We start from the raw sequence: 26876 nt of genomic DNA, 5'->3' as shown, positions 1-26876 counted from the left end.
GGTACAGCTGTGGGTACTGCCAGTTAGAAAGCTCAGCTCTTGGTTTTTCTACAACCAGAGCACTACCTTGTTTTATTAGACTAAACCTCGTTTTATTAGATGAGAGTCCTTCTAGTTAATGCCCCACCTCTGGTCTGGATGCCCACTACCTGCTGGCTGACCTCCTCTTGCACATGGAGCCTGCTGGCGGGTGCTCCCTGGTGAAGTGTAGGCTGAAATCCCTGCCTACCCATCTGACCTTCCCCTGCTAGACCCTGCTGATGCCTGTCTAGTGTAAGAGACAGAGTACCTGGATTAATTAAGGGGATGATTTCATTCAAGCTACTGCTATGTTGGGGCCCGGAAAGCAATACCCTAAAGTATGGCACTTTGGCATGCTGAGTACTTTGAGCTATAGGAGATTGGAACACCCCAGAAGCAGCTTCAGAACAAGGTCTCTCGGACCTTCTTCCCTCTGTCTCTCTCCCCTCTTTCCCCCACTCTCCCACAGGGAGGGTCTCTCTCTGAAGTTCCCTTATCCACCTAAAGATAGGCTTTCCAGAAAGGATACAACTATCATAAGCTCCCTCCCCAAGAATCTCAAAAACCAGGGAAGATTAACTGTATCACAAGAGAAGAGACTGAATGCCTAGACAGGCTTTATCACAGGCTATCACCTATTCTTTTAAGTCAGAGATAATTTTTGTTTCCTGAGAGACTTTTTATCTGCATAGCAAGATGACCTTTGTTTGTCGTGCATTTCCTCCCCTCACCTTCCCATACCTTGTGTCACTACCACCCCCAGAAGCCCCAGGCCTCTTTTCCTTTCTGTAGCTCAGATGCTCTATAAACTTCAATCATTTGACCCTTTTTTGAGTCTCACATTTTGTGGGACTCCCATGCGTATGCACATAATTAAAGTGGTTTTTCTCCTGTTAATCTGTCTACTGTCAATCTATTGCACAGACTCAACTATGGAAACTTCACAGGGTACAGAGGAAGTTTTCCCTCCCCTACAGCTACAAAGAAGATGTTGATTAATGAGGAACACCCTGAAGAAAAGGAAGTTGTCCTGGGGTTTTCTAGAGGCAAGTAGCTTAGGTGTGGTGGCCCACACCTATAATCCCAGCACTTTGGGAGGCCAAAGTGGGTGGATCACTTGAAGTCAGAAGTTCGAGACTAGCCTGGCCAACATGGCAAAACCCCATCTCTACTCAAAATTCAAAAATTAGCTGGGCGTGGTGGCAGGCACCTCTAATCCCAGCTACTTGGGAGGTTGAGGCAGGAGAATCACTTGAACCTGGAAGGGGGAGGTTGCAGTGAGCCAAGATGGTGCTATTGTGCTCCAACCTGGGCAACAGAGTGAGATGCCATCTCAAAAAAATAAAATAAATTTAAAAATTTTTTTAAATAGAGACAATTAGGCAAGGAAGTCATCCTCAATTCTCATGGGGGTCATAAGGAAGAGTGGAGGTGGCTCTCATCTTGGGATTTGTTGGAATATTCAAGAGCAGAGTGGTCATCTACAGTTAGCCCTTTCTCAGAACACAGAAGGGTGGGAAATTTCCTAATCAGCTCTGCATTTTGGGAGCACAAGGCTAAGGAAAAATGTAACATTGTCACTAGTATCTGAGTTCCCACCATCTCACCAGAAACTCAGCTCTGATAAGCCCCTTGCAGGCTGCCATGTGCCAAAACAAAACACTTATTTTAAAAACAATAATTGCCAACTTTCATACAATAATGCTTTGTTTTCTTAGGGCATTTGGAGTTCGGCTAATTGATCACCCCCCAGGAAGAGATTTTCAGCAAACTGGCTTTCAGAAAGCTGAGCCACTTCCTCACAACATTCTGTAAGATCAGACAGACACAGGCATTTTTGTGCATCTCCTAAAGCAAATGCTGAAGCCCCTGAGGGCTGTGAGGGTCAAGAGAGAGCATTCCTCTTGGCCCTCTGAGGGTTCACTGAGAAATCAACTCACAAAAGGTGGGTTAATGGGAGGAAAGGCATACAGATTTATTTAACATGTATACACAGGAAACTCATAGAGTCATTACCACCTTCAACGTAGTTCAGAAGCTTATATTCCATCCTAGAAAAGCAGGTTATGGGAGAAGAGAAGAAAAATTCTGTTTGAAACCAGCCCAATTTTCCAACAAGCTGTATGCCTATAGAACTGAAGTTTGAGAAACTTGCATTTGTACAATGAAACACCCTTGCTGCCTGTTGACCAACTCCTCTTCCTTACCCCTCCCTAATTCCTATTTTCCAGCATGCACATCATTAAAATAAGATGCTAGACCCCTCATTCAACCACCTGCTGCCTGTTTATCACCTCCTCTTCCTTGCCCCTCCTGTTTTCCTTCTCAACTAGATAAACCCTTAACTTAGTAAGGGACAACCTGGATTTGCAGTTTGGCTTCCATTTCTCTGGCTGACATCATCCATAAAATAATGAACCTTCTTCCCTGGCAATACTCATTGTCTCAGTGATTGGCTTTCTATGCAGTGGGCAACGGGACCTAGAGAGAACCCCTGGTGTTCAGGAACATGTTGAGAGACAATAAAGGATTACTGGGGAGAATGAATGGACCCAGGTGCAGAGATTAACATGTCATCCAAATTAAAGCATTCTTTTGATGTAAATCTATCATTTGTTCGTCAAGCAAAATCACGTTTCAGTAGTTTCCAGCTCTGCAAATCTCAAATCCATCAGCTGTATTCAAACTGTACAGGCAGAAAGGAGACAAAGATAACAGCCAAGGAATTTGTTTATGCCCCTGGGTTTTTCCCTGGCTCCCAAAGTACTAGAAATACAAGCATAAGCCATGACACCCGGCCTTGATTTTAGAGTTCTGACCTCCAGAATTGTGAGTCAATGTACTTCTGTTGTTCTAAGAGCTGGTCGGTGGTTCTTTGTTACAGCAGCCCTAGAAAACCAATGCACTTGTAGAAAACCTAAATTACTGCAAAAAGAATCTGCCCCAGCACAGTCATACGCTGCCTGAGATCCTATTCCACTCAAAGGGAGAGAATAAAAATATGAAATAAAAATTGCCACCAGCCTTTAATAACCACCCCAGAAAGCAGGACTTCCCACCCTCATAAATTACAGATCACAGTGTGCCCTGATGCTGCCTTTTCAGAAGCCAGTGTGACAGTATCCCCAAAGAAATACACAAACCCTTTGACGCAGAAATTTCGCTCATAGGACTTGATCCTCACACATACTTGCGATTAAATGCACAAAGATCCACACAAGAAGATATTCAATGCAGCAGTTGTTGATAATCACCAAAGCATGGGAGACAAAACCTAACCTATAACTGCCTCAGTAGTTATAGGTTATATAGTTATAGGTTATATACCACCCACACAGAATAACCTGCAGTGGCTAGGCCTTCCCAGACCAATCTCAATACTAATGTGGAAAACTCTCTAGGCCTAATTGTTAGGAAAAAAAAGCAAATTGTGGATCAACAGATGTAGTATGTAACAATTCATGTGTTTAAAAAAACAGGGGCCAGGCACAGTGGCTCAAGCCTGTAATCCCAAAGTAAGGCCAAGGCAGGCAGATCACGAGTTCAGGAGTTCAAGACCAGCCTGGCCAAGATGGTGAAACCCTGTCTCTACTGAAAATGCAAAAATTAGCCGGGCATGGTGGCATGTGCCTGTAATCCCAGCTACTCGGGAGGCTGAAGCAGGAGAATTGCTTGAACCCGGGAGGCAGAGGTTGCAGTGAGCTGAGACTGTGTCATTACACTCCCACCTGGGCAACAGAGCAAGACTCCATCTCAAAAAAACAAAAACAAAAACAAAAAAACAGTAACGAGAGGTTCTGGATGTTGAGGAATGAGAGGGAAAGTAGATGTGACTATAAATGGGTAGCAGAAAGATTATTATAATTATCTTAGTCCATTTGGGCTGCTGTAACAAACATATTGTAAGTTAGGTAGCTTATAAACAAACGGACAAAACAAAATTTATTTCTCATAGCTCAGGTGGCTGGGAAGTCCAAGATCAAGGCACAGACAGATTCAGTGTCTAGTGGTGGCCCTTTTCCTCACAGATGGTGCCTTCTCGCTGGGTCCTCACAGGGTGGAAGGGCAAACAGGCTCCCTGGGATCTCTTCTTTATGAGGACACTAATCCATCTCATAAAGGCTCCACTTCCCAAAGGCCCTACTTCTTCATATTATCACATTGGGGATTAGGTTCCAATGTGTGAATTTGGGGACAGCACAAACATCCAGGCCGTAGCAGTGGTGATGGGACAATACTCTATACCTTGATCACCATGGTGATTACATGAGTCTACACATGTGATCAAATGGCAGAGAAATACACACACATTGTACCAATGTCCATTGCTGGTTTTGATATTGGGGGAAACAGCGTGGAGGGTTCAGGGGACCTCACAGCACTATCCTTGCAACTTCCTGTTAACCTATAATTACTTCAAAATAAAAAGGTTTTTGTAAGTAAAAACAAATATAAAAAAAAATTACATAGAACATTAAAAAAAACTCTGTATGTGTGTATATATATGGATACGAGTGTCTATGGATGCACAGGAAACTGTTTGAAAGCATAGTCACCCATCATTGCCAGTCCTTTTCCCTGGGAAGGGAGTGGAATTTGTGGAGAGAGTAAGACACTGTACTCTAGAACTCTATCAACCTTAGTATTGACAGAATATTTTACAACAAAGCATGTACTTTATAACAATGTTACTTTAAACAAAAAATAGGTCTTTCGAAGAGCAATCTGTTTGTCCACCTCTGAGGGATGGCACTACTAACCACCTTTGTTTTCTATCCTAGAATTTAAAAATAAAGTAAGCTAAGAAGAGGGAGAAAAGTACCTAAAATCAAAGAACATTGCTTCACACACCAGCTCTTCTGGGTAAGTGAATGATGGGGCTTTTATCTGCCACCTGGAGAAGAGATTCAACACAGTAGAGAAGGGGCTGGAATCAAAAATACCCACCCAGCCCATCAGCAGCCCACCAGCCTCTCCCTCGCATTTGCGATTGCTAACTGCCCCCTGCAGAAGCTTCCCTTTGTATCACAGCAGTCCCCCTCATCTGTGGGGAATATGTCCCAAAACCCCCAGCAGATGCCTGAACCTGCAGATTGTACTGATCCCTATACATACTATGTTCTTTCCTATACATATATACCTATGACAAAGTCTAACTTACCAGTTAGGCACAGCAGGGGATTAAAAACAGTAATAATAAAATAGAACTATAACAATACATTGTAATAAAAGTTATGTAAATGTGGTCTCTCTCTCTCTTTCTCTTAAAATATTTTAATATTTTTAGACTGCAGTTGACCATGGGTAACTAAAACCACTTTAAGTAAAGCTGTGGATAAGAGGGGACTACTCTATACTCACTGAGAAAGAGGTGTCTGCAGAACAAAACAAGAAAGCACAGCACTTGCTTTTGTCTACTTTGGAGAAACTATTTATAAGGACTCCTGAAACCACTTGCACATGTGGAAGAGTAGGGGTCCAGTTGTAAGAGAAAAATATTAAGACCTCTCCCCTCCCCCTTCCCTCCCCCTCCCCCTTCTTCTCCTTTTCCCTCCTCCTCCCTCTCCCTCCCTGTCCTTCTCCTTTTCCCTCTCCCAGCTCCTCCCACCATCTCTCTGTTGAGGCAGGGCAGGCAAGTGCTGCCCCCATGTAGAAAGTGTGCCACCAAGAAAGACCTGCATTGGAAGGGCTAGATGTATGCTGCATAAGCTGCATAGACCTTACAGGGAGTCTCTCTTCTCCTTCTTGCTTCCTTTGCACAGAATCACCATAGATATCACAGGAGCTTATGCAGTTGGAGGTAAAGGAAAAGAAAACCATTTAACAGCAGGCTGTCTCCTCTACACAAAAGATGCCTTGTTCAACAGGAGAATTCACCAGGGTTTGGGACAAGCCCTTACCGTCAAAGAGTGTGTTTTGGCCAGCCATGTGCTCCAGGCATGTGCTTTTCTTGGAAACCTCGTCAGGAGAGGGTGACAGTCGGCAAGGACTCACGTGCTGAAGTTCCAGCTCATACCATCACTCCACGTTCACCCTGCTGCTACCACCACTTTAACAGCCCTAGAAGGACAGAGACTCAGCTCTGGATGTGTGCAAGTTAAAAAAAGGGAATCAAACCCCCTTTAAAAGAGTCTAGAATGCCAACTTTGGGTAATCATGACTCGATGCTTTATCATTTATTTCATCACTACCTCGACCATTGGGATTTGCAAGAATTTCCCTTTAACAAAGTAGATCTTTTCTAGTAGGTTCTGCCCTCCCACCCTTTTCCTTTTTATTTTTTTTACTCAGTCCCTGATAACTTCATATCTCTTGAGGAATGGCTGAAACCCCTCACAACAGCCCTGACTTCTGAACCAAAAGTCAGCATTCCCTGGACACACAGGATCCTGTCACACACAAGGAGGGGTCAAAGGAGACCAGTGGCCATGCCAGATAATGACTAGCAGAAGAACTATCAACTCTTCCAAAGTCAAAATTAGTATTTTTTATAGACAATGTATTAGTACGTTTTATGCTACTGATAAAGACATACCTGAGACTGGGCAATTTACAAACGAAAGAGGTTTAATGGAGAACTCACAGTTCCACATGGCTGGGGAAGCCTCACAATCATGGTGGAAGGCAAGAAGGAGCACGTCACATCTTACATGGATGGCGGCAGGCAAAGAGAGGGCTTGTGTAGGGAAACTCCCATTTTTTAGAACCATCAGATCTCATGAGACTTATTCACTATCACGAGAACAGCACAAGAAAGACCCGCCCCCATGATTCAATTACCTCCTATCAGGTCCCTCCCACAACATGTGGGAATTCAAGATGAGATTTGGGTGGCGACACAGCCAAACCATACCAGAGGGCCTGCAACTATTTTTTATAATCATCAAAGTCATTTATTGAGCACCAACTGGATATATGGCCACTTCGAACAATAAGATGTGACCCTTGCCCTTATGATGTTTTCAAAATTGAGATCAAATCCACATACCATAAAAGTCACTATGTTGTTTCCAACTTTAAACCAAACTTTTATACTAACCAATCTGGACAGTGAATTTACTCATTGAATTCCCTAAGGGTATACTTGGGAACCAAGTTATTTTGGAAACTCTACAAAGAAGGTATAATGCTTAAAGTTCAAGGCTGTCTTGTGGCCTCCCAAGGCCTCCTCCAATGGGCCCTTCCCCCTATCCCCCAAGCCTCATCTCACACCCTCTCCCATTCCTCCCTGGGCTCTGACCACACAGGCCTGCCCTCAGTTCCTTCAACACTAAGCCTTGCCTGCTTGTCACTGCCTCTTCTTAGAAGGCTCCTTTCCTAGCTCTGCAAGACCAGAGTCTTATGCAGGTCCCAGCTTCTGTGTCCCCACCTAGGACACCTCACTTCATGTAAGGACTTTCCTCTCTCTCATCATCCCATCTCCCTCCCTCCACTGAACAAAACTTGTAATTATCTTTTTATTTTATTTTATTTTATTTTATTTTTGAGATGGAGTCACTCCGTTGAACAGGCTGGAGTGCAGTGGTGCAGTCTCGGCTCACTGCAACCTCTGCCTCCCAGGTTCAAGCAATTCTCCTGCCTCAGCCTCCCAAGTAGCTGGGACTACAGGCATGTGCCACCATGCCCAGCTAATTTTTTTTTTTTTTTTTTGGCTTTTTAGTGGAGACAGGTTTCACTGTGTTAGCCAGGATGGTCTCGATCTCCTGACCTCATGATCCGCCTGCCTCAGCCTCCCAAAGTGCTGGGATTACAGGTGTGAGCCACCATGCCCAGCCATAATTATCTTTTTATTTGTTCACTAATTTACATCTTCACTGCCCAGCCATAATTATCTTTTTATTTGTTCACTCATTTACATCTTCACTCTCCATCCTTCTCCCATAAGAAAGGAAGCTTCACAAAGGCAAGGAGTTTGTCTCTACTGTTAACACGGAGTAAAATGTGGGACACTCATGCTCACCATAAATAAACCTGCTTTCAATATTTTCCTAAGATTCACGTAAAACTTTAGGGCTTTAATCACCCACTTATCTGTGTGTTAGAACAGATCTAGTATTGCTTTCCAAGGAAAGGGTTGGCCCTGCAGACAAGTACTTCTGTGAGCCCTGGGCAAGCAAGCCAGCCCTCAGTTCAGGCACAAATCCTGGCCAGATCCTGCCGTTGTCTTAAAAGGATGCCTACCGTTTCTCCAGCCCAGGGTGACTTAGTTGATGCTCTGTAGCTATTTGTCAGAGGACAGACATCAAACTCACTGCTACATATTTAGCAACTCCCACTTAGTTGCCATAAATAATATGATGAAGGGCTGCCTGGAGAATATGCCATATATTCTTTCCTTTAACTTTATTTATTTATGTATTTATGAGACAGAGGCTCACTCTGTCACTCAGGCTGGAGTACAGTGGTGGTATCATAGTTCAATGCAGCCTCCAACTCCTGGGCTCAAGTGATCCTCCCACCCCAGCCTCCTGTAGTCACTGAGACTACAGGCATGAGCCAACCCACCTGGATTCTTTCCTTTAATTTTTAATGGAACTTTTTTTGCATCAGCTAGACCCTTAGAGAGAAAAATTGAACCATTTTTTGTTCCCATATAAAAGTTTTTACTAAACTATACTTTTTCACTCTACCGTTGACCCACATTGAAAGATACTATGAGACACAACCCTGGGAAACTCATTATTCTATATGATTACATATTCTCTCTGAAGTTTTTGAGGGTATTATTTGCTACATCACACTGGGTCTCCTTTGAAGACCCACAAGAGAAATCTCTCAGCTCCCCTGTAACAAAAATAGCTGTGCTTTTCTGAACACTGGCTTGTTTTTAATCTTTTATGTGCCACGAATCTTATTTATGCCTGTGCTTTGGAGGCTAAGGAGCTCACAGCCACACTTTTAGAACCATATCATGCACACTTGATGTGCTAACCTTACCCTGGGCTTCACTGGATTTTTTATAAAGTTATTTTCCTTTGACCTCCATTTTTTACTCACCTGTTTTTATCTTGTTAAACTAAATCTATTATTGTCTCATAATCCTTTCTGGAATAAGGCAGGGAATCTATACAACCAGAGTTAAGATTTTGGCAGTTTGATGCCATGTTACATAAAAACAGTGATATGGGGGTATATTTGGACAGCCTGGCTTAAAATACAGACTGTGTAGGATTTCCAGGGTTTAGTTCTGAGGCTCCTAGGGTCAGCCCCAGGACTACTGAGATTTACACCAAGCAAGAAATCTATGGGGTAGTCTATTAGGAAAGTTGTCTTCCATGATGCCAGGGACAAAGAAAACACACAGTGGCTTCCAGTATGAGCATCTAGGCAAACTCATTAGGTTGGATGCTCCAAGTGGAAGGTGGTGATCTGTAACAGAGCTGTTATCTACATGGGCAACCCTCTTTTTAGTGTGTGCTCTGGGTGAGTTTCAACATTCTACTCCATGCATCCTCTCTGTTACCCCATCTCTCACTTCACTAACCCCCATAGCCCTTCTATTCACATCTGTTATCAACACAACCCCTCCTATGGTTTGAATGTATCCCCCAGAATTCATAACTTAATCCCCAATGTGACAGTGTTGGAAGGTAGGGCCTAATGGGAGGGTTGGGTCAAGAGGGCTTAGCCCTCATGAATAGGTCAATACCATTATGAAAAGGGCTTGCAGGAGTGGGTTCACTGTCTTGTGCTCTTTGTCCATCCACCTTCCGCCATGGGATGGTGCAGCTCTAAGGCTCTTACCAGTTGCTGGCCCCTTGATATTGGACTTCAGCTTGCAGAAGTGTGAGCCAATAAATTCCTGTTCTTTGTAAATTACCAAGTATGTAGTATTCTGTTATAGCACACAAAACAGACCAAGACACCCTTCAAAGCCCTCACCCTCTTCTCTGAGCATTTTCTTCTTGTTCCTCTGGAAATCAGATGGTCTGATAGGGAGGAAAAAATCTTTTTCCTGGGTCTCTGGCTGGAGCTCTGGAAACTAAACTGACAAAAGACAGATTAACAAGAAAATAACAGAGTGTATAACACATGCAACGTGCATACACAGATGAGAAACAGTGATAAGAAACTCAACGTGGTCGTTAGATCTTGGGGCTTGTTTAGCATCTTAACAAAGAACAAGACATTTTTAGAAGAGTGACAAGATAAAGAAAAAGACATGTAAGCTTTTAGGGGCAGCAGACCGTGGGAAGGTAAACATATGGGGGAAACTAATGGAAGATAAGGTTAATTTAGTAAGATTTGTTTGTGCAGCCCATCTTGGTGCTGATACTCCTTCTTCATGGCCATAAAACTTCCCTGGGAGAGGGATTTGTGGTGGCCTTATTTCTCAGGAGTATCTGCTTTTAATAAGACAAGGGAAGCTCTGGAAAACCTTCTTTCTGCGTTGGCTCTCATTTGCCTCCATCTCAAAATAATTCCCGTGCCAAAGCAGCATACTTTGGGGTGACATATTCTGATCCCCTGCAATCTCTAATCATATCTCTTCCCTAAAGCCAGGGCCACCATGTTGGAAAAGGTCAGGGGATGCCATTCACATAGGAGGCAATGCTGTGCAGTGAGCATTCGATGTGACCATTGGGAGGCAGCCTGGGCTGTGGTCCCTCAAGGGGTGCTGCTTTCCCTTCTGCACTTCACATCCCTCAAAGCCTGAAGGTGCAAGCTCTTGGAACAGAACATCCTCAGCATCAGTCTTCACTGTTCCATACAGTTTCTGTCTACCAACCTCCCGGTCGCTCCTCCCCATTCACTGATGACTGCAGCATTTGTCTCAATCCCTTTCTCCTCCCACTGCTGTTATTATTCTCCGTGATTTCAACATCCACTAGATGCCCCATCCCAAACTCTGGCCTTTCAGTCTTTTCCTTCAATCTTAGTTTCAATAATCTTTTCCTTCACTGCACCATAGCCTCACAACTGGAGTCATCAATAATGGTGCCTCCTCCAATCTCAAAGTGAAACATCCAAATCTTTGTCCATCCTTTCCTATCCTTCCACTCACCTACTGCTATGGTTGGAATGTTCGTTGACTCCAAAATTCATGTCGAAGTATAGTTGTCATTGTAGCTGTATTAAGAGGTGGGACCTTTATGGGGTGCTTAGGCCAAAAGAGCTCCACCTTCATGGGTGGGTTTGGTCCTGTTATAAAAGGGTGAGTTCAGCCTTCTGCCGTGGCTGATGTGGCAAGAAGGCCTCACCAGATGCTGGTCCCTTGATATTGACCTTCTCAACCTCCAGAACTGTGAGTCAATAAATTTCTGTTTATTATAAATAATAAACAGTCAGGTATTATATCAGCAAAAATAGACTAAGACACAAACTCTAGTACTTCCACTCTAGCAAAGGTTTTCTGATCCACTTGTCCAAACACTTTTTCACTATTCAGAACCCCAGTTGGGTTAAACTCCATTTAACCCAAACACATAGTGAAACTCTTCGGGAGATTCTTGCATGGCCAAGCTGACTGGACTCATTTCACATTTATATCAGATGTGCAAATGACACTGTCAGGCACTCCTCTTACACCTCCCCAAAACAAGCTCTTTCCCACTCTCTGGGATTACAAAAACTGAAATAATCCAGGCCATCAATGAACATCACCTGGGTTGTCCAGGTTGCTTCAGACTGTGGCCAGCCACCAGTGGGGTCCAGTCATAAGGATCACTCAGATCTCACAGGCTAGTGGGGGCCTCAGCCCCTTTTGCACTCCTGGGGCTGCCTGGGAGCCTCTCACATGCTCATGTACGGTCCTCTCAACATTGTACCTTTTGTCCTCCTCTCTTTGACATCTGCTACCAAAAAGTCACTTGAGGTGGCACCTCCCTGTGGCTGGCCACCAAGAGGATGCCTTTCAGGATCATGCTGCAGTGGAAATGAGTGTACTCTTTGCTCAGGACCCTTCCCTGTTCCCTGTGGAGCTGGTAGGACTATGATCACAGCACTCCAGCCACAAGTCTAAGCTGGACTTCTCTCGACCTGGGTTCAGCTGGTCATAGTATCCCATACTCCAGCACAATAGTTGGTCCAGGAGTGGGCACTGCCACAAGCCTGGTCACCTAGAGTTCTCAACAAATACTGGGAGATGAAAAGGCATCTTTCCACTGAGTGTTTCCCTGAATCTAGCGCACTGTCAGCCATTTTTCCTCCTAGGTGGAGCAAGCCTTTCTTCAGGAGGCCAATACTCAGAGAGGCAGAGAGCCCAAGTACCGTCACCTGAACCTATACATCCATCCAGGCCTGAAGATCGGTCCCTGGGCTGGACAGGTACAAGCATCAATTCTCCTTTGTGCTGGACCCAGTTTGGTTTGGGTTTCTTCCATTTCTCGGCACAACTAAGCACCATTAGTAGAGCTGGTTGTCCATGCCGAGACCTGATATTCTTGATTCTGCTCCCCTTGAGGAGCCAAGACTGCTTGAAGTCCCCCGGGGTCTTCACCACACCTGAGCTACACTGTGTTCCACGCAGGAGAAGGAACAGTGGCCCCCTCGCTGTGGTGCACATTGAGTGCAACTTAGACCCCAGAACCTCACTGGTTCCTACAGCTTCTGCTAGCAGCCACACTCTCTCCAGGACTCAGATCAAGTTCTTGAATCTGAAGTGAAAGTAAATGTGCAAGGCATGAGCCCTGTTGTCCTCCTCAATCCAGGCTCTTCATCAGCACCAATGCAAAAATCTCTCCTCCCTCCCCTTACAATCAATAGCCTTCTGCCCCTCCATTGTCACACGTGCTCAGACATGTCTGAACACCAAGTTAAACTCAGTCTGCAAACACACACACACACACACACACACACACGCACTTACTTCTATGCTTAAGGTAAAAAGAAAGAGCCAAAGGAAAGAATTGTAGAACGTTTTGCTCCAAAAGTCAAGAGGAAGGCGATCCATGCAAAGAAAATGAAGAGAATAATAAATATAATAACTGAAATGCCTTTTAAGAGATTCAAAAAGGACAATCTGTTTTCCCCTTCAAATGCCAGCCAAAAGGGGGGGAAAAAGTTTCCAGCCTCTACGTAGAAACATAGCCCAACTGTAATTTCATATGGCTGAATCCACTGCCTGATTGGTCTCTGCCTGGGACCGTTTTTGAGTAGCTGCCCTTTTCTCCATTGATAGGCCTACAGTGGGAATGACCATGTTCACACAGCGCAACCCTCAACTCCCACCATCCCCTTACCACAGACCAACACCCTCTAGCCCAGGAATTTGGAATGAAGACCAGAAGAGGCAGCTCAGCCCTACAGGAGGGCAAGGAGGACTATAGCTGCAAGAGCTGCTGGCTGCAATTTTCTAGATACTGCATCCTGGCTCTGGTTTATGCTGAGGCCCAACCATGGTCCTGATCTTGGGTTCTATCATGGACCCCAAAGAATTCTGTTTGCTGAAACTAGCTCAAATGGATTTTTGGTACTTGGCAGCCAAGGGTATTAATTAGAAGAGACATTCAATGAGGCAAAGATGATTATTAGAGGAACTTAATGAAAAGAGCAAAGTGATACCCTTCCCCACTAAAAAAAGTAAGGAGACCAAATCCATGTCTCCAAAGATGAACCTGCTGGAGGATGAGTGTCAGGCAAGGGACCATGGGCATATTATTCTCCCCTAGTGCTAGTGATATCAAGATGAAGAAAAGGAGCAGTTACTGTGAAAAAGAAAACTGGATTGACAGCTGTCTTGGGAACATGCAGAAAGAGGCCAATCTTTAAAATTGAAGCTAGGTAGGGAAGGAATGAATAACTGCATTACCATAAGCGAATAAGTGACATTTGACCTTCTGCCATGGTTCATGTGAACCCAATCAGCTGTACCGGCCCCAGAGGATGCCCTCCCTTACTTGGAGCTGAAATGCAGACTTCAAAATTTCACAGCTGATGACAGTATTCTCAGGAAGAGCCCATGAAGTGACAGATGGGAAGATGCTTTGCAAAGTGTAATCACTCCACCAGCACAAAAGAGAGAAATCATCATTTAATTTCTGTCCCACAATTATTATTTTGTTGAACATGTGGAAGGACAAGAGAGAGAGAGAAACTAATGAAAAATAAGCAATTTTCTAAAATTAAAACAAAAAAAATTAACAGGGCCCAGAAATCGGATTCCATCGTTTCTGTGAGTGAAGCCTTTCTATGACTTCCTGCCACCTACAGATCAAGTCCCAGACCTGGATATTGTGGCTACGCCACATTGCTCACTTCCCCTCTCCCAGCCCCAGTCCTGCCCTCTGGGCACCAGCAACATCAAAGGCTCATGGCTCTCCTACTCACCATGCTGGTCCTCATCTCTGTGCCTGGTGGCCAGCTTCTAGCACATCTCCTTCCTTGTTGACACAGATTTCATTTACTTTTTGAAAAATCACTTTGTTCTTACCACTTCATGTTCCTCTAACAATCATCTTTGCCTCATTGAATGTCTCTTCTAATTAATATTCTTCTGGCTGCAAGTAACAACAACCAGCTGAGCTGGCTTCAGCAGAGAGAATTCATTGGAATGATATTGCCTGCCCCCACATCACCTGGCTCATTCACCTGCTTAATTCCTACTTTTTTTTCTTTTTTTACTTTTTTTTTTTTTTTTTTTTTTTGAGATAGTGTCTCACTCTGTCGCCCTAGGTGGAGTGCAGTGGCGCGATCTGGGCTCACTGCAACCTCTGCCTCCTGGGTTCAAGTGATTCTCGTGCCTCAGCCACCAGAGTAGCTGGGATTACAGGCACACACCACCACGTCTGGCTAATTTTTTGTATTTTTAGTAGAGATGGGATTTCACCATGTTGGCCAGGCTGGTCTCGAACTCCTGGTCTCAAGTGATCCACCCACCTCGGCCTCCCAAAGTGCTGGGATTACAGGCATGAGCCACCTACTTCTTTCTTTAACCTTCAGCTCATGGATCTCCTACCCCAGCAAGACTTCAGGGCCCTGCTGGGTTAGATGCCCCACCTCTGCGCTTCCATAGTGTTCTGTACAACACTTTTTGCCATCTTCCTCACCAGTGAAACCAGGAGCTCCTCAAGGCCAGGAACTTGATTCCCCAGTGTCAGTTACTTGCATGGCTGGTTGGGAGAATTCAATAAATGTTGGACACATACACAAATTATCAAGAAGGTGAATTCTTGCTGGTGACCAATGTAATAGATATGCATCACTGTCACCTATACATATATTTTGTAATTGCCTGAGCAGTTATCCTTGTCCATGGAATCCTATTTCTCCAGAGTCTATTTCAATCTATTTCACCCACATTCTGCCTGCTTCAGACTGTCTGGTACCTCTCCCGCTCAGATTTTCCATTTGAACTTGAGATTGTTCCATTTATCACCATTATGTTGTTCTGGAACATAAGGCCACACTTATTATGGTGGACTTGATGTTACCTGGTGACAAAAACACTAATTAGGAATTACCTCATGTTTCAGATCTCAGGATGTTTTTTTCAAATGACCGAAGCTGAATGACTTGCTTGGTGTTTATTTAAATAACGATAATAAGCAGATAAGCAGGTCTTACTTATATGTAAGTGTTCAATATATGATCTCACTTCATCCTTACAATAGTCCTGAATAGTCATTATTGTTGCCATTTTATAGATAAGGAGATTGGTACTTAGAGAGATTAAGTAACTTGCTCAATATGCTACAGATAGTAAATGGTAGAGCCCAGAACCAAGCTGAGGATATCAGATTCTAAACCATCCATCATCCATATCAATGGGTGCAATTACACCCAAACACAAGCCAAATGAAGAAAAGGAGGGGGCTGAGAATGGGTGTGATGTGAACCCAAAAGGATGATAAGAAGCTTGACCAAAAACAAGTGACTATATTTCATTATGTTCCCAGCAACTATTTTATTGCTCTAAGAATGTGTGTTACTTTCTTTATTCTCTTATTGTCTGTCATAAAACTGGAAACTGGAACCTGAGGCTAGGAGTGATTGGAATGCATTAATCCTCACTTCTCAGCTGGAATTTGACATAAGACCATATATCTAAGACCACCTTAGGAATCTCTTGAAAGCAATAAGTTTGCAAACTAGATTACCAGCAGCAGCACAAACCACCTTGGGGTTTGTGAGGTCTGCACCTCTTCCCACCCCCTGCTATGAATGCTGCTCACCAGGACTCACACATTCTCTGAGACCAGAATGCAAACTATAAATCATCAAGACTTAGGAGGATAAGGAAGACTCCTTCAGGGTTTCCTCTGGATGCAATAGGCATAGGCACTGTTCTATGCAACCCCACCTGGGCTTCCTGATGGACATGTCCCTAAAAATTACAGCAATGCTCTAACAAATGTCCGATGAAAACTTCATTCAGATCAACTGACATAGATTTGGAAAAAACACATCTGAGTCCGAACATGCAGTCTGCTTCACTGCTTCTCATTTGGGGAACATTTCTCCGTTGGGCCAGAAACAGAAAAGTCTTAAAAGTGCTGAGTCTAGATATTTTTAATTAATGAAAAGAACATATCAAAATTTAATGGGGGGAAAATAGGTCAGCTTCCATTTTTTATCAAGAAAAAGGGCTCAGTGGTAAAGCCTTGGAACGCACTACAGACTGAACATGTGTTGCCATTAGAAGAATTGAGGCTGAGGCTTAAGGGTTTCCTCTGTTTTTGACTTTCTTTCTCCGTAAGTGACAGAAAATGGGATTTATTTGTAGAATTTCACTATGAATTGCTTGAGGAAAGTGGACTTGAAAAAAATCTATTGAAATAAATGTTTTGTGGAAGGTAAGCACACAAGTGAAAGGAAATGTTTAAGTTCTAACAAATGGCTGATGATTTATAAAAATGGTAACTGTGAAGCAAAGCAGGTGTATTAGTTTTTATATTGCTGTGAAGAAATACCCAAAACTGGATAATTTATTAAAAAAAAAAAAAAAGAGGTTTAATGGACTCACAGGTCCACATGGCTAGTGAGCCCTCACAATCATGGCAGAAGCTGAAGGAAGAGCAAAAATACTTCATATGTGGTATCAGGCAAGAGGGCATGTGCAGGGGAATTGCCCTTTATAAAACCATCAGATCTCATGTGACTTATTCACTACCACGAGAACAGCATGGGATAAACCCACCCCCATGATTCAATTGCCTCTTACCAGGTCCCTCCCATGACATGTGGGCATTATGGGAGCTATAATTCAAGATGAGATTTGTGTGGGGACACAGCCAAACCATATCAACCAGGTTGGAAATATTGCTCATTAGTGTATATTAAGACTTGTCTAATTCATCTTGCGAACAGAGGGAAATAAGGGAGCAATAAAGTAAAGCTGTTCCAGTGACTTGTGAATTAAAAGGAACTTGCTTCTCTTTCTGTCTCCTACAGATGAGACAGAACTGCCATTTTTCCTTTGCCACGTGCTGTGGAGTGACTCTTCCCAAAGAGAATGCTACCAACATATGAGTTGTCACATTACCCTCTTATGCCTGATTTCAAACAAGGCATTCAATAGTCACAAGGTAGAAACAGCCCAACTGTTCATCAACACATGAATGAAGAAACAAAATGTTATCAACATAACACACAATGGATATTGTTCAGCCATAAAAAAGAATTAAGTGCTTACATATACTACAATGTGGATGAACCTTGAAAATATTATGCTAAGTGAAATAACCCAGACACAGAAAGTCACATATTATATAATTTCATTTTTTTCTTTAATGGTCATTATTCTTTTATTTTTCCAGCTTTATTGAGGTACAGTTGACAAATAAAATTTTATATATCCAAGGTGTATAACATGATGATTTCATACATGTGATAAATTGTGTAATGATTGCCACAATCAAATTAACACAACCATCACCATTTTGTGTGTGTGTGCACATGTGTGTGGTGAAGACACTTAAGATTTACTCTTGACTAGGTGTGGTGGCTCACACCCATAATCCCAGCACTTTGGGAGGCTGAGGTGGGAGGATTGCTTGAGTCCAGAAGTTCAAGACCAGCCTGGGCAACATAGTAAGACTTTGTCTCTACTAAAAAAAAAAAAAAAATTAAAAAAGATCTACTCTTAGCAAATTTCAAATAAATCATACAGTATCATTAACTATAGCCACCATGCTGCATATTATATCCCCAAAACTTATTCATTTTATAACTGAAAGTTTGTACTTTTATCCAGCATCTCCCCATTTCCCCCAACCTCTCAGCCACTGGCAACCACCATTCTACTCTCTGCTTCTAGGAGTCCAGCTCTTTTATCCCACACATAAATGAGATCATACAGGATTTGTCTTTCCGTGTCTGGCTCATTTCACTTAGCATAATATCCCCTCCAGGTTCATCCCTGTTGTCACAAATGGCAGGATTTCCTTCTTTTTATGGCTGAAGAGTACTCCATTTTCTTTATCCATTCATCTGTCAGTGAGTTGTCTTTCTATCTTGGCTATTGTGAATAATGCTGCAATAAGCATGAAGATGCAGATATCTCTTCAAAATACTGATTTCATTTCCTTTGGATATATACTCAGAAGTGGATTGCTTGATTGTATGGTAGTTCTATTTTTAATTTTTTAAGGAATCTCCACACTGTTTCCCACAATGGCTATACCAACTTACATTCCCAGTGGATGAGGGTTCCAATTTCTCCACATCCTCACCAACACTTGTTATCTCTTGGGTTTTTTTTTTTTAATAATAACTGTCCTAACAGGTGTAATGTGATATCTCATTGTGGTTTTGATTTCTATTTCCCTGATGATTAGCAACATTAAGCACCTTTTCATATACCTGTTGGCCATTTGCATATCTTCTTTGGAAAAATGTCTATTCAGGTTCTTTGCACCCATTTTTTAATCAAGGTATTTGATTTTTTCATCAAGGTATTTGATTTTTTCCTATTGTGTTGTATGAGTTCCTTATATATTTTGGATATTAACCCCTTATAAGATATATGGTCTGCAAATATATTTGCATTCTGTAGGTTGTCTTTTCCTTTTTCTTAATTTTTTTTCTTTTCTCTTTTGATCTGCCACTTCAGGAGGTTGTCCTTTCATTCTGCAGGTTGTTTCCTTTGCTGTGCAGGAGATTTTTAGTTTGATGGAGTCCCATTTGCTTATTTTTCCTTTTGTTTCCTGTGCTTTTGATGTCATATCCAAAAAAATCATCACCAACGAATGTCAAGGAACTTTCTTCCTATGTTTTCTTCTAGACATTTTATGATTTTAAGTCTTATATTTATGTCTTTAATCCATTTTGAGTTAATTTTTGTATGGTGTAAGGTAAGAATCTAATTTCATTCTTTTTCACATGGATATTGTTTTCCCAGCACCATTTTTTAAAGAGATTATCCTTTCCCCACTGTGTGTTCCTAATGCCCTTATGAAAGATTTGTTGACTGTATATGTGGAGGTTTATTTCTGGGCTTATATAATTCCATTTATATTAAATATCAGAATAGGTGAATTCATAGAGACAGATTGATGGTTGCATGGAGCTAGGGAAAGAGGAGAATAGGGAGCAACTGCTTAATGGATACGGGGTTCCCTTTTGGGGTGAAGAAAATGTTTCAGAATTAGATAAAGGTGTGACTTCAACATTGTGAATGTATAAATGCCTCTGAGTTTTTCACTTTAAAATTGCTAATTTTATCTTATGTGAATTTCACCTCAATTTTTTAAATTCTATAAAACAAGGTATTTACCTTAATAAATGCTATATGGAAATTTTAACACCTGAGTAAGAGGATGGTATAATAAATGCTTATAGTAAAAACACATTTATGAGAGCAGGCCTGCTGCCCTCCACATCACTCAAAAGTGAAGCGTGGAATTCTTTGGATGGGTCATAATCTTCTGAAGAGATATAGATTTAATTACAGGACTATGGGTTTAGTTGAGTAGGAAACCTCCCAGCCACAATATTCTATCTACCATCTCCTATGTCCATTCTTATAAGAAAAAAAAATGCAAACGTCAACATCTCCCAAACTTCTTTCTTTAAAGCTGTGCCATGGTTATGTCTGCCTTTTGTTGAGTACGTTGGGTGTGGGAGAGCAAACTGTCCCACCCCAAGACGGCCCCTCAGGTTCACGGAAACACCATGCACCATAGCACTCACAAGCTCCTCTAGGACGTGAACCTCCATCCATACTCAGGATCCAGCCCCTGCACAGGGAAAGACCTGAGTTTTAAACAAATCAGGGAATCTGAGAACACTGGAAAGTTTACTTTTTGCTGGCTCAAGTCTTATTATATTTGCTCCATCTCCACAAAAAACCCTACTCTAAGGAAATGTACTGTACAAGAGAGATACGTTAATTATGAATCCCAGGCCGTGACTCTCAACTCTTCCCTCCCAGAAAGAAATACCCTAGAGTTAAAAACTACTTCAGTTCTAAAATAACTTATCAGGACTTTAAAATAACTCTGCTGCCTGCAACCAGAAATCGGCTAAAGCAGGTTCAAAGCTGAATGGGTGGAAGGGATAATGCAATTCCTAGTGCAATTCTTTCCACATGGGGCCATAGGAGGAGAGAACATCTGAACACACTGCTGGTCCTTAGACACACTCTTTTCAAGTTGAACATTTGCACAGGACAATGACTAGGAAAGAGACATATCTGAATGTACATAGAAAGTAACTCATAAGCAATGATGCAAAGTTGGAATCAGAAGCTGAATGCAAATCTGAAAGCTACACTTGTACAGCATCTTCACCCAGAAATTCCTCGATACTGCAGGGGGAAAAAGTCCAATTTGTCAGTGTTGACAAGAAAACATATTATTATTCTAAAGACTGCTTTTCCTTGGGATCTATTTCAGGAGATGCAGGCACAGAACACAATGTGATGCGTGCACTGGGAACTGTCCAAGGTCCCCAAATAAATCTCCTACTGTTATCTTCCTCGAGAGGAAGGAAAGAAACAAACCAAGGAAATAAATACTATTGCACCAAACTGGTAATTAGAGAATCAGTAAACAGAACAAGCCCTAAAGTTTGGATACCATCATATTTGTCTTCCTCTCTTCACTCTAGAATTTTTTGCACATCTTCAGATAGGGGGAAACTGATCAAAATGATAAGCTACTGACAGTCTACCTCCCCTTGCCTCAAGTCATAAACACAACATTCCTCTCTTTCAGAATCTCTATTCATATCAGAGAGCATAAGACAGACAGAGGTTTGCATTAACAAATTCTTTTTTTATCTTTTTTTTTCTTACTTCAGAGATCTTTGTTCTGATGCATTAAGAAATTCTTTTTTTTTTTTTTTAGACGGAGTCTTGTTCTGTCACCCAGTCTGGAGTGCAGTGGTGTGATTTCAGCTCACCGCAACTTCTGTCTCCCAAGTAGCTGGGATTACAGGTGCATGCCACCATGCCTGTCTAATTTTTTATATTCTTGGTAGAGACGGGGTTTCACCATGTTGGTCAGGCTGGTCTCGAACTCCCGACCTCAAGTGATCTGCCCACCTCAGCCTCCCAAAGTGATGGACCACCTGATTTGTGAACTCCCTGGAATTTTGCACAAAATGTGTGTTTACCTGCATCATCTAGAGAGAGGGGTAATAATTTCATCAAGCCCTCAGAGGGATCCTTAACCCAAACAAGCTGTAGGTTCATTATTTTAAAGGCTCCCAAGAGAGATAGAATGACTGAGCAGAACCTAGTTTTGGCTTGGCCCTTGGGTTGCCACCATCTTTACCATATTCAGAATCTGGTCTTCAGGAGCTATGGAAATATTTTCACTCTACTGGTTTATTCAAACAATTTTTGTTGTATCTATTATGTACAAGAATGGGGAGTGGAGCCAAAAGCCATTGTAAAATTTGAAACCAAGTCCCACAAAATTAGGCAAGCATCAATTAAGAGAACTCACAATGCTAAAGCAAATCAGGTACATTTTACAAAGACTTGCTCCAAATCAGCAATGACTTACGTTGACTTGGCTTACTTGAGACTTTAAATTTAACAGATATGCTCTTAAACCCTTCCACCTTCCTTCAGTTTAACCTATACCTGTAGACACAACATTGTGAGGTTGCAATTTAAATTCATATCCAAATCTGCAGATAGTCACAAAACTAAATCAAGTCATTAGCATATTGTGGTTTCCCAAGACTCTAGTCCTATATACAATTTTCTTAACAGCTGCTATTGATTTGTCTTGCATGATCCCAGGTGAGACCAGTTCTATTCTCTAGAATCTTCTCTGACAGGCTCTACAGTGTGTGTGTCATCCACACAAACTCAGACAGCAGAAGTCAGATCCACATGGGCACTTCATTTAAAAAAAAATCACCTCGCAGCATGGAGAATGCAGGTTCTGAACTTCAACAGGAAAGTCTCTTAAAGGTTTCTCCTCACTCCCACCCCTGCTGTATTTCTCTCCAATGTATTTCTGTTGTTTATTAAGAGGTTGTCCAGGCTTAGAGATGTTCGTGTTTACATCGAAAGAAAGCAGCAGAGCTGGATGGGAAGCGAGGCAGTGCTGCAGCTGCAGAACCCAGCCTCCCAACCACAGGCCATTCTGGGAAGGTGGCATCCCAGTTTAACGAGAAGAAAACAGAGACGCATATATGTCTATACAGTATTTGGTCACCCACAGGCCAGCATTCTTCCCATTCCTCCAAGAGCAAGGCAGTTACTTCTGACCTGTTAACCACAGCACTGAGTCAGACCTAAGGTAAAATGTCCAGATCAGCCCTGGGCAAGACAGTGAGGCTGGCCAGATTTGGCTCTTCTTCTTGCACTCCATCCAGCCTGTCCCCTTTCTACTTCTTCCCCCACCAACCTCCACCCCCAGCTAATCACCCACCAGCAGCCCACTCTGTGAGCATATCCTTCAGAGATCCTTGTTCTGATCCATAAGAAATTCTTAACCAGAGAGGGACCACCTGATTTGTGAACTCCATGCAATTGTGCACAAAATGTTATGTTTACCTGGTCCTGAAAACCATCCCAGTCCCCTGGTGTATCCCTGGCTTGGGATCCTATGGGACATGTTTTCTCTCACTTCCGGGTGAACAGAGATGTCCTGCACAACCAGCCTGTCTCCCTCTCTCTCTCCAAGCAAAATGTGTGTCTCTTGGCAGTGACATTTGAGGACCAAGCCTTCATACTGGCTTCCCAGCGGAACCCAGTGTAGGCTTGTCTTGGATGCTCCTGGAGCAGTGACAGATGCTGCCAGGTGGGGTGCTGGGCGCTGACTTCCACGCAGATGCCAGGGTGAATGCAAATTCCCTCCAGGCATTGCAGCCATTTGCTCCAATCTCGCTTCTGCCAGCATCTCCTCTGCCAGATTCAACACTGGTTTTTTTTTTTTTTTTTTTTTTTTGCTTCTTTTACTTTCTCTGCCCCAACCCCTGAGGGAGCTATTAATGAATGGACAACTGCCCAAAGATCAGCAGCCACAGGCCGGTGGAAGCCACGAAGCTGGAGAAGCTCCAAAGGGAACAGGCCCCGCTGGCGAAGGAGCCGTGACCTTGCCCGGCCAGCGTGCGGTGGGGTCACGCCCCAGCTGCACTGAACTATCATATCCGGAGCTGCGCTCTCGGCAGGAGCACGCATCTTAGCAGTACAGCTTCTCGACCAGAAATACAGGTCTAACAATCAACTGCAACCCACGACGGCCTCACACAAGAGCTGCAGCCCCAGCACCGAGCTCCTCGAGGGCCCTCTACGAAGCCAGCCGCATTCCTCCAGGGGGCTGTGTTCTCTCAGGGACACTGTGGGCGCTGGCGGGCTAGAGCGAGGAGCCAGGGTCACACTGCACCTTCCGAATTCTCTCCCTCTGCACTTTGGTCACTCCGGAGAGGTCCAGGCAGAGCCGCGAGCTGCGCACCGGGACCAGACGGGGATCCTAGTCCCTCCTGCGCCACCTGCGGGCCGCTCCATGCGCAGCGACCCAGGGTCAGCAAATAGAGTGGTGACAAGAGGCGCAGACGGCTCTTTTGCGCTTCTTGGGGGGCTGCGGAGAGTTGTAGGGAGGATTGAATGAGTCCAGTATTCAGCGTCAGTGTTCTCTATCAAAAAGGTTTGCTATTTCTATCCTATCCGGTTTCTTCTAACAACTCTTTTTTTCTCGTGTCCCTGGAATCACAAGACCTCACTGCATTTCACTACACAAAAGCACACAGCTAAAACTGAGGTATCCTGATGCAAGTCACTGATCCCAGAGAGAAAACAAGTGATTTACTCCCAGGAATTACACAAGGTCCGGATGGAATAGTGCTGTTTATCTGACCACCAACATTCTCAACCTCAGTTGTCATTTTCAGACAAAAATCAAAAACTATGTAAATATAAGGAACGTCTCCTTATGTGCCTCCTCAGCAGTGTTCATACTTTACAGAAAACTATCAAAGTTTCTATCTTTTCTGATATAAATGGAGAAACAGCAACAGAGAATTGAGAACAAGGGAAGTAACTACACTGTTTGGTAACATATGTTGAAGTCCTAGTGCCTGGGGCCTCAGAATGGGACCTTATTTGAAAATAGGGTCATTTTAAAGATGGAGTCTTGCTCTGTTGCACAGGCTGGAGTGCAGTGGCACAATCATAGCTCACTGCAGTCTTGAGCTCCTGGGCTCAAGCGATTCTTCCTGCCTCAGCCTCCTGAATAGCTGGGACCACAGGCAGCTCAATACAAATTTAGATGAGGTCATACTAAAGTAGCGTGGGCCCCTAATCCAATATGACTGGTGTCCACATCAAAGGGAAAAATCTGGACACAGGCGCACACACACAGTGATATGGTTTGGTTCTGTGTCCCCACCAAATCTCATGTCAAACTGCATTCCCCAATGTTGGAGGTGGGGCCTGGTGGGAGGTGACTGGAATGAGTGTGGTTCCTCATGAATGGTTTAACACCATACCCCTTGGTGCTGTTCTCATGATACTGAGTTCTCACCAGATCTGGTTGTCTAAAAGTATGTAGCCCCTGCCCACCCCCCGACCCACTCTCTCTTGCTCCTGCTCCAGCCACGTAAGACGAGCCTGCTTCCCCTTCACCTTCCACCATAATTGTAAGTTTCCTGAGGACTCCCCAGAAGTCGAGCAGATGCCAGCATCATACTTCCTGTGTGGCCTACAGAACTGTGAGCCAATTACACCTCTTTTATTTAATAAATTACTCAGTATCAGATATTTCTTTATAGCAATGCGAGAATGGACTAATACACAGGGAGAGTATCATGTGAGCATGAAAGCAGAGACCAGGGTCATGTGTCTACATGCGGAGGAACATCAGAGATGGTCAACAAACCACTAAAAGCCAGGAGAGAGCTCTGGAAGAGATTCTCCCTCACAGCTCTTCGAAGGAATCAATCCTCCCAACACTTGATCTCCAATTTCTACTCTCCAAAACTGGGAAATAATAAATTTCTGTTGCAGGAAGAAACCAAGGCAGTGGTAGAGGAAGAGAATGTGGCTGTGGCAGAGGAAGAAGGGGTCATAGGTCATAATGTCTCTCAAGATGACTCTTTCAAAGTGATATGGGATTTGGGATATTTTTTGTACAGGTTTTGTTTATGTCAGTTTTCAATCAACATAAATGTGGGACAAAAAAAGCTTCTGTTGCATGCTGTTTGTTACAGTGGCTCTAGCAAACTGATACATCTTCCACAACCAGAAAGTGTAGGGAAAATGATGCATTCTTCCTTCCACAACCAGAAAATGTAGGTTATGTGGAGAAGAGGCAACAGTGGGTGGTCTGTGGATATTCATGGATTTACTTCACAAAGATTTTTGGGTACCTGCCCTGGGTAGCTACTGTGCTTGGCTCCAGGGCTACAACAGAGAGTAAATCATGGTCCAGTCAGATAGGCTCTCAAGCCACAACACTGACTTCCCTACAGCCAGGACAAGTGCTTAGGGAGCATGAGGAGAGTAGCATAGGGACTGGAGGTATCTAGGAGGAATCTGCGTGTAACCAGGAACAGCTGTGTGTAACCAAGGAGAGCCAGAGGTGGCCAGGATAACAGATGCAACAGCAATCAGGGCTACAACAGTGAAAGAAGAGGCTTCTGGCAGCTCAAATGCCCACAACCAATGTTGCTGACACAAAAATATGAGGAGGAAACATCCTCTCTTAGCAACTGGCATGACATCTTATCTTGTTGAAAAGACATTTTGCTAAGAATTCAGAGTGGGAAAGTATGATGAGACCTCAAATGTTATGTTCTAGTAAAACTGTAGGTCACTAAACTGCTTCTAAGTGAGAGCAGGATCTGTTACCAGCATTGATTCATCTGGCTGAGCAAGTTAGGCTGAGCCCTGCACAGGGAAGCAAAGAGATCCCTAGTGGAAGGGCAAAAGGCAAGGGACTTTGGGGACAGAGAGAAATGCCTAATTGGGATTTTTAAGTCAGTTATTGAGGTGAAGGGTGGCTAAAGTCCTCCCTCTGTTTCTTCCAGGAATTTTCCAGTGACTGCCCCCATTATTCCTCAATGCTCAGGGAAGGGCCTTGGTGGGGACAGCCCAGTGAAAAGGACAGGTGGACGCTGACAGCTGATTAGCCCAGATGTTATGTTTTTTTAATAACCTTCTCACCATTACTCTAGTTGTGAGGCATGTGCACAAACAGAAACACCACCTGACTCCATGTAAAAACTATTCTCGGGAATAATGTTTTCCGAAAACAATGATATTTGCTACATTCTTTAACCTGTCTGTGAACAGGGAGGCTTATCTTTAGTTCTCACAAACACCATGTAAGGTGTGTAGCATCCTGCCTATTTTAAAGATAAGGAAGAGAGGCTCGGGGAGCCCAAGTAACTTGCCAAATCCTGCAGTGGCGTGTGGTGGGGACTGGATTCTCTCTCCCTCCACCCAGATGTCTTTCCATTCCAGAACGTGACTGCCTGGCCCCTTCATGCGCCTCAGTCAGTCCACCAAACTGGAA

The sequence above is a fragment of the Pongo abelii genome, chromosome 8 (assembly GCF_028885655.2).
Source record: "Pongo abelii isolate AG06213 chromosome 8, NHGRI_mPonAbe1-v2.0_pri, whole genome shotgun sequence".
NCBI classification, from domain to species: domain Eukaryota; kingdom Metazoa; phylum Chordata; class Mammalia; order Primates; family Hominidae; genus Pongo; species Pongo abelii.
Note: the sequence above shows the minus strand (reverse complement) of the source record.